The sequence below is a fragment of the Magnolia sinica genome, chromosome 6 (genome assembly GCF_029962835.1).
Source record: "Magnolia sinica isolate HGM2019 chromosome 6, MsV1, whole genome shotgun sequence".
NCBI classification, from domain to species: domain Eukaryota; kingdom Viridiplantae; phylum Streptophyta; class Magnoliopsida; order Magnoliales; family Magnoliaceae; genus Magnolia; species Magnolia sinica.
The window spans coordinates 789,946-798,419 of NC_080578.1; the positions used below are offsets into that span (position 1 = coordinate 789,946).

General features: G+C 38.2%; 1 long non-coding RNA gene across 1 annotated transcript; it reads left to right on the top strand.

Moving 5' to 3' along the window:
* Positions 1-2,870: 2,870 nt before the first annotated feature.
* LOC131247863 (uncharacterized) lies at positions 2,871-4,453 on the top strand. The gene is made up of 2 exons (XR_009172072.1): positions 2,871-3,924; positions 3,968-4,453. It is a non-coding gene; the product is annotated as an uncharacterized LOC131247863 (long non-coding RNA).
* The last annotated feature ends 4,021 nt before the right edge of the window (positions 4,454-8,474 follow it).

Sequence of the window (8,474 nt, forward strand, 5' to 3'; positions counted from 1 at the left end):
TGATAATGGGTCTCACATAAATTGGTGACGCGCGTCCGACGCGGAAGGACACGGATTAGATACTGACAATATACTAGCCAAATCACAAGTGATGTCATCAAGCTCTGTGGACCCCACCATGATGCATTTGTGGTATCCATACCATCTAACCATTTGTAGAGACCTTTTTACCGCACTAGAAAAAGAATGAGATAAATCTAAAGTTCAAGTGGACCCACCACAGAAAACCGCAGGAGCAATCACACCCACGGTTGAAACATTTATATGGCACACCATGATGTATTTTTGAGATCCAACCTATTCAATAGTTAACATAGAGATAGTTGAAGTGAAAATAAAAATATCAGCTCGATCGGAAACTATTGTGGCCCCTAAAAAGTTTTGGACAGTGGATGTCACTGTCCCCACAGTTTTCTATGGTGGGTCCGCTTGAACTTTAGATTTATCTCATTCTTTTTCTATTGCCATAAAACTATCTCTCGAAATGGATGGATGGTATGGATACAACACGTGCACCATGGTGGGGTCCATATAACTTGGTGACATCACTTCAATAGCCAAGTGGCTACTCACGATGTCAGTATCTAATCCACGTCCGATGTGGAACCGGATTGGTTGGCGCACACACACAGCTATATAGCTATTGTAGGTATGTGTCGTGCGAAGACTCTCGCTGTTGAAGGTACGTGTCGTGTGCATTGACGCTAGCCTTCCAAGTTGTATGACGGTTCAAAGTAGATCAAAGTTACATGGCCACATAGTGATGTATTTAGTATATCTACACCGTTCATCTATTTTTAGAGATCATTTTAGACTATTATCCAAAAAATGAATAATATCCAAAGATCATATAGACCACACCAAAAATAGAAACAGAGATAATGATTTTCAATCTCCCAGTACTTTTTGTAGTGTGGTCCACTTGATAGTTAGATCTGTGTTATTTTTCGTATCAAGCCTTAAGATGAGCTCGCCAAATGGATGGATGGTTTGAATATAACATATACATCATGACTTACTGATGTCAATACAGCAGCTATATAGCTGGTGTGAGGTACACCATCCAATCTGCTTCTCCGTATCCAGGACAAAAACAGATTGGCTACTCCCCCTACTACCAGCACGTGGCTGGTGGTTGGTGCTCCGTGGCCCCACTATGATGTATGTGTTTCATCCCTTCCATTCATTCATATTTCCAAATTATTTTAGAGTTTTATACTAAAAATAAGAGGGATATAAATCCCAACTGAACCACACCACAAGAAAACAATGGTGATTGGATATCCACCATTAAAATCCTCCTAAGGCCCACTGTACTGTTTATTTGACATCCAATCTGTTGATTAGGTCATAAAGGACCAGATGAAGGGAAAAACCAAAGATCAGCTTGATCCAAAACTTTTACGGCCCCAAAAGGTTTTTAATGGTCCATGCTTATTCAACACTGTTTCTTATAATGTGGTCCAGTTGATATTGGGATATACCTCATTTTTGGTCTTATACTATAAAATTATCAGGAAAAATAGATGGACGGCATGGATGAAACACGTACATCATGGGGGAGCCCACAAAGCATCGACCACCAGTCATTGGCGGGTGGCGGGGGAGTAGCCAATCCATTTCCATCGGGACAGGGAAGCCGACTGGGTGGTGTACCTCGGGAAGTCAAGTTACCTAGAGGAGTCCAAACTCCCGAGACCTCAGGAAGGTTATTTTAATAAGTCAGGTTATTTTTAATAACTTACGAGGCCCTTCTATATGTAAAGATGAATGGTCTTATTAGGCCTACTATGATGTATATATTTTATCCATGCCATCCATTCATTTTGAAAGATCATTTAAGGGATGAACCCAAAAATGAGGCATATCAAAGGCTCATGTGGACCACACTATAGAAAGTAGTGAAATTGAAAGCCTACGACCACGGCCCATATAACTTACAACTACGACCCATGACAACCAAAACCCATATAATATGACAACCACGACCCATATAACTTCATGACCACGGCCAATGACAACCATGACTCATATAACTTGAAAACTACGACCCATGACAACCATGACCCATATAACTTGAAAACTACGACCCATGACAACCACGACCCATATAACATGACAACTACGACCCATGACAACCATGACCCTTGCTACATAACAGTCATGATCCATTTAAAAGGTCGTGGTTCACATGCACAATCGATCGTGGTTTTCATTCACAAAGGGTCGTGGTTAATAGTTGACTCCACCCTTAAAATGACACAACAAAATGGACGGGCGGCATGGATTATTCACATACATCAATGTGGGCGCATTTGGGTCATGGTTTGCATCGGTCGTAATTGCCATGTTATATGAGTCGTAGTTGTCATGTTGTATAGTTCGTAGTTTGCAATGTGTTCACTTCATTTTCTACCAAACCATTAGTATCATAGCTTAAGGCCCACAATGGGCTGATCCGATTCATCCACATTGTCGGCTACCCATATAACATGATAACCACGACCAATATAACATGATATCCACGACCCATATAATAGGATAATTGCAACTTATATAACAAGACAACTGCGAACCATATAACAGGACAACTGCAACTCATATAATATGACAACCACGACCTATATAACATGACAACCACGACCCAATTTCTGGCATATATCAATAATTTCTACCGAAAAATCAACACCACAATTTACATTAGGTCAACTTGTGGGAGAACATTCTTACCAAAGAATGCTCCGATACACACCATTGAATACATGATTAAAACACAAAAATGATAGATTCTTATATAATCTCAAATTTCCCATTTTTCTAATATATTATTATTATTATTATTATTATTATTATTATATTTTTTTAACCAATACGGGCCAATATCAATATGCGACACCATATCGTATCAATTTTTTTGTTGGGCTGATTCGCCTGCTAATACCAACATTAAGAGCCATGCCTCCACTAGAGTATCAAAGTTTATTAATTTATTTATCTCAACTTGAGATAGCATGGGATCATGGTGGCTCTTTTGTTGGAGTGCCCCGGTGGCTCTAACGGATTTGGTCTATTCCTGGTGTTAAGATTGGTTAAGGTATGGTGCTTTGTTAATTAATGAACTATACTATTGGTTAATGTATGGAGGTTGGGCTATAGTAGTTTCAAACTTTACTGGAAACTTTTTCTCTGCCGGCCAAAAAAGTTCGAAGGTTTGGAAAACTTTTTGGGTGAATTGGGGTAGTAATCATTACATACTAGACAAAAACATGGTAAAAACGTGGGTTTTTATTTTTATTTTTTGAGTATGTTCTTCAAGAAAGGGATGGAAATGGATGTAAAGGTGTGGACAGCCATCCTATTAACACCACTGTGGAATTGTTGCGAGTGTACTAAGCTTTACCTGCTGATATTGCACAAATTGATGGTACGAGATCAAATATCTTATAGTTCATTTCTCCCCATGCTTTTTTTTTTTTTTTTTGGTCCCTTGTTTCTCATTCCCTTTGTGGTGTTTTACTTAAAATATCTGTTAGAGTTTTCTAGGATTAGGATTAAGATCTTGAATTGCATCATTTTGTTACATCATCTGTGATGCCAGTGAAGTTTGATGAATAGCAAACTTGCTTCTGTCTTTCTATAAGAGTATTGGTGAAGGTGGAAGCTGGGCTGATCCTTGGCCTGACCACAGATAGCATGGTGCCCCAACATAATGAGCTTTGGGCATTGCAACTGGTAGAGAAACTTTGGACCATCTTTGAAGGTGTAAACCAAGCATTGTTTCCTTTTTATTCACAAGTTCTTCAGCTGCAAGACATTTTCTGTATTAAATACATGTTAGGCTTGTTCTCTTTTCAATTTATTTATTGCACCAGGAGAGGAGGCAAATTGTAGTTGTATGCTGGGATTTCTTGGTGTGCCATAAGGGTAGGCTTGGTATGCTGGGATTTCTTTTTATGCCATAATAAAGGGTGATTGGAGCATATAGTTGTCACAGTGAGAGCATGCATCTCTATTCCTCCATGTTTCGGCTTGATTAACCTTCTTCATAATTCTGTAAATGCATCATGCACAAAATGTTGGACCTGGAAGGAATCGTTTGACCATCTCTTTATTCATCGTCCTTTTGCAATAAAGATTTGGATTGGTTTCTTCAGTTTATCTAGAGTTGCATGGGTTGTTCCAAGATCGATAGGTCAATTTTTCTTAGCTTTGCATGGAGGGAGTAAGGGTAAAGTCGGGAAGTGGATTTGGCATCTGTGTTTATTAGCAGAGTTATGGAGTATTTGGATGGAGAGAAATAGTCTTTGTTTCAGAAATCGAAGGGGTTGCATCTCAGAAGTTTTTAACAGGGTGAAATTGAATGTAATGGAATGGGTGTAAGCTTCTAATGTATTAGTTATTGATCAGTTTTCTGTTGTTTAGGATTGTTAGGAGTCTTTATATGTTCTTTTTTTTTTTTTTTTTTTGGCTTTGGCTTTGGCCATTTTCAATAAAATTATAATTATTGCTTCAAAAAAAATAAAAAATAAAAATTGTTGGACCGGTAGTGGTGCCTTGAGTTGAACTTATAAGTTTTTTTTTTTTTTTTTTCCCGAAGGCAATATGTGGCTTTAGTGGGGTTTGATGATTCCATTGCTTTGTTCCAATATAAAGCTTTCATGATAGGTCTGCAGGGAAAAGTGGCTGAAGCATGTTTTGATATAAAGGTTACATGATTACTGAACAATTTTTGAGGCGGAAATTGACTTCTGTAGAGGTTTCTTCCTGGCATGTTTCATGGAGATGAAATATTAATTTGGGGTGAGAAAACAGAAGCAATTAGTGACACAGCATTGGTTCAACTTTCATTTTTAACACTGGCCTGAGCAAGCTGTTGGTTAGAAGCAGAGCGGTCTGTCAAACAAAAAGATTTGATTGCAGGATATCTTTGGATGCAGCACAAAAATGTGTTCTTTAGCAATTGTCTTTGACATGCCTTTGGGTGTGTAATCAAGCTAGTCACTGCCGCACTTTGAAGAGTCCAGTTGAAAGTCTGTGGAAATCCTGAAAATTGAAACACACCAGGTAACTGCACCTGCGGAAACCAGTCAGCTCTAATGTATGATGACCACGCCCGCGGAAGCCAGGTTGCTCTAATACAGTATCATTGCAGTAAGCTCACTTTATGGCTCGGTTGGGAGCTTGTATTTTGAATGCATTTGAATCCAAATCACGGTTACATCAGAGTTAAGGTGATTGTAAATCCTCAGTTATGTTTGGCAATTGGAATTTGCTGGAATTCAAACATTGTGTTTGGATGCCAATGGATGGAATGCATTGGAAATTTTTAGTATATTTATGAGAATCTAAATTTAATTCAGTAAATGCAAATTAGTGTACATATCTAATATTTGATAGAATCATTGTAATAAGCCTATTGAAATATTTACTTCAGCAAAAAATGATGAAATTCCAAGCCTTGCATGAGCTACAAACAAATGAACGACTCATCCATGTTTTTAACTGTTCATTTAGGTAGCCAACGTTTGAACAGTTCAGATCATTCTATTGATATGATTTTAGTGTTGTAACCAATATATGATATTATTAGTGTGCCACGTATATATTGTAATAGTATCCTAGAGATGTCTTTGTTAAAATGTTAGTGTTGCAACCAATATAGGGTATTATTATCGTGTCACATATACATTCGATTAGTATCCTAGAAATGCTTTTGTTAAATGTGTGACTCTCCGGTCTTTTAAAAAAACATAGAGCTAAAAGGGAATCCAAGGCGAGAATTTAAAACAGCAAAACTGTGTATTTCAAATACTTCCAAGGCCGTTTATCTAAAATACATGGCGCCTGGGGCCAAATGCAAATATTCAATTTACGCTTCATTTGGCACCATGGATTTGGTATACCCGGATTGAAATATCTTGGATTCAGAATTCTCGGGTTGTGTTTAGCATCATGGATTTGGAGTCCCCTATAATTCAAAAGCGGCTATGCACTTAAATTATTTAGTATTTTCGTGAGAGTTTCAATTTAATGACTAAATTAACTTAAATATCCTTAATTAGTATATATATGTGATGTTTGACACAATAATTGTGATAAGCCCATTGAAATTTATATTTTGACAAAAAAATGATGAAATTCTAAGCCTTGGGATGGGTCATGAGCATAACATCACTACTGAGCAACTAGCCAACTTTTATTTATTTATTTATTTAAACGACTGACCAACTTAACCGTTGATTTATATGACCAATGGGCCACATGTATAATAGATCAGTAGCTTAGAGACATATGTTACACATGTGACGAGGCTGCCTTAACAAATGAGAAAAAGAAGAAGAGAGGATTGGTAATCCAAGGAAAAGGGTGGGATTGCAAAACTCTCAAAAAGTAGAGATTTGAAATCCCTGGATTCAGAATACCCTCTTATCCATCCTGCCAAACGACCGGGAATCAATTTAACCCCAAACACATTCAAAAGGGGTTGCCGAATGACTTGTTAGTCTAATGGGTTATTTGTGATCTGGATCCCGAACTGTTTTTTTCCCAATGTGGAATTATAACTCTTTATTCCGTTGGAAAAATACGAATTTATTGTTGCAATGTAGGAAGAAATTATGATTCTCTACTTTGTTGAGAAAATGTGAAATTTATATTTATAATATAAGAAAACGTTACTTGGTTTTATGCACTAATGTGCATGTGAAATATTACTATGCATGAGAAATCAAGACTATAGCTGCGCCTCGCTCTCAAATGGTGACGCTGCTGTCTAATAGCAACATGAGTTGTTTCTCCTCTTCCTTTTAAAGAGCCAGACACTAGTTGAAATTTGTGGTTTTGAAAAAAATGAAAATATTTAAAAATTTTGGAATTTTCATTTTATCGCCAAAATGCTTTTTGAAAATTTCAAATTAAAAAGTGATGTGTGTGCTTTTGTCCCATGTCGGAAGAGGAAAATCATGATTTATATGTGAAGGTGTGTAATATTCTTACTTGAAGCTTTGGAGATTTAGATGCTCGAGTTGTGTATGCACTTCGGCACAGGCGATGGCATAGGCAGTCGGACTGTAGTAGTGCTAGTTGGTTTACTTTGTACTTCACGCGAGACGATTCGATCGTGGTGCGATGGGTGTGAAGTGAGCTGGGATTTTATAGGCAACTAAGAACGGTTGAATTATTAATATGAAACGGTCAACCGTTTTTTAAAACAACTAGCAACCTTGAAAGCCACAACAGTCCGAAAGCGGACATGCTATGATGATTCAACAATCAGATCTTTTGGATCCGACGAAATGTCAGAAACGTTTTTCAAACGTTTTGAACCATTGATAGCCACCTAGCAACGGTCCACTCCTTGGTGCTTATATAAACTGGAATATTTTGGTCCAAATTCCAATCAACTCCAACACATCTCTTCTCATCCATTAGATCATCCAGATTATAATAACTCCATCATAGAATACTATAAACACGTCCTCTGTTTAAGACTGCCAGAAGATCTGCTGCGTTGAATTATTTTTAAGTGGACCTTTTATGATTGTTGCATGTAGGATCTAGACAGGCTTGTCTTATCTTGGAAGCAATTCGTCTGTAACCCATCAGTAACTGATAAGGGGGTTGTTGCGCAGCACGCCAACAATGCAGTGAACCGAGATCTAATCTCAAGTCTCACCCACAAAATGATAAATAAGAATAAATATAAACTAGAAAAAAGCATCAAAGCATTCCAAACAAACCACAAGACAAGATATATGTGGAAAAACTCCAACAAGGGTAAAAAATCACGGATGCAAACTTCCACTATGAAGAAAAATGAAGATTATAAGGCAATATACTAACCTCTCCTTTGGAAGTACATAGAAAACCATTTGCCCACACCTTAGAATTATTTCTCATACATCTAGAATAGCCCTAGGGACACCTATATATAGTTTAGGCAACTTCCCTTTCGCACCCTTGTGAAAGCCGACTAAAAAATTCGTAGTTCGCATCAAATCTGGAAACGAATCTGCGTAACCTCGACTGGTCGTGCAGGCTGCACAACCGGTTGAGCGGATCCCTCGACCAGTCAAGCATGGGCCACGACCGGTCGAGCACTTTGGAACCCAAAATTGATGCTCGCTGGACTTTGAGTCGAGCCAGTTCATGACTAGTCGTGTGGGCTGCACGACTGGTTGAGTAGGGGCCACGACTGGTCGGGCGGCCCCCAGATGTGGCTCCACATCTCAACAATCTCCCACTTGGAAACACATTGCTATAAACTTTCATTTTTTACATCCGGAGTACACCACCACCCCGTCTTCAAGCCTGAAGACTAATCAAAACTGAACAGAGCTTCAACTTCTCCTGTGTAACCGCCTTGGTCAGCATATCCACAGGATTCTCACTTGTATAAATCTTCTTCAGAGCAATCGATCTATCTTCTAGTAACGAATGTATGAAGTGATATCTGATGGCAATATAATTGGTCC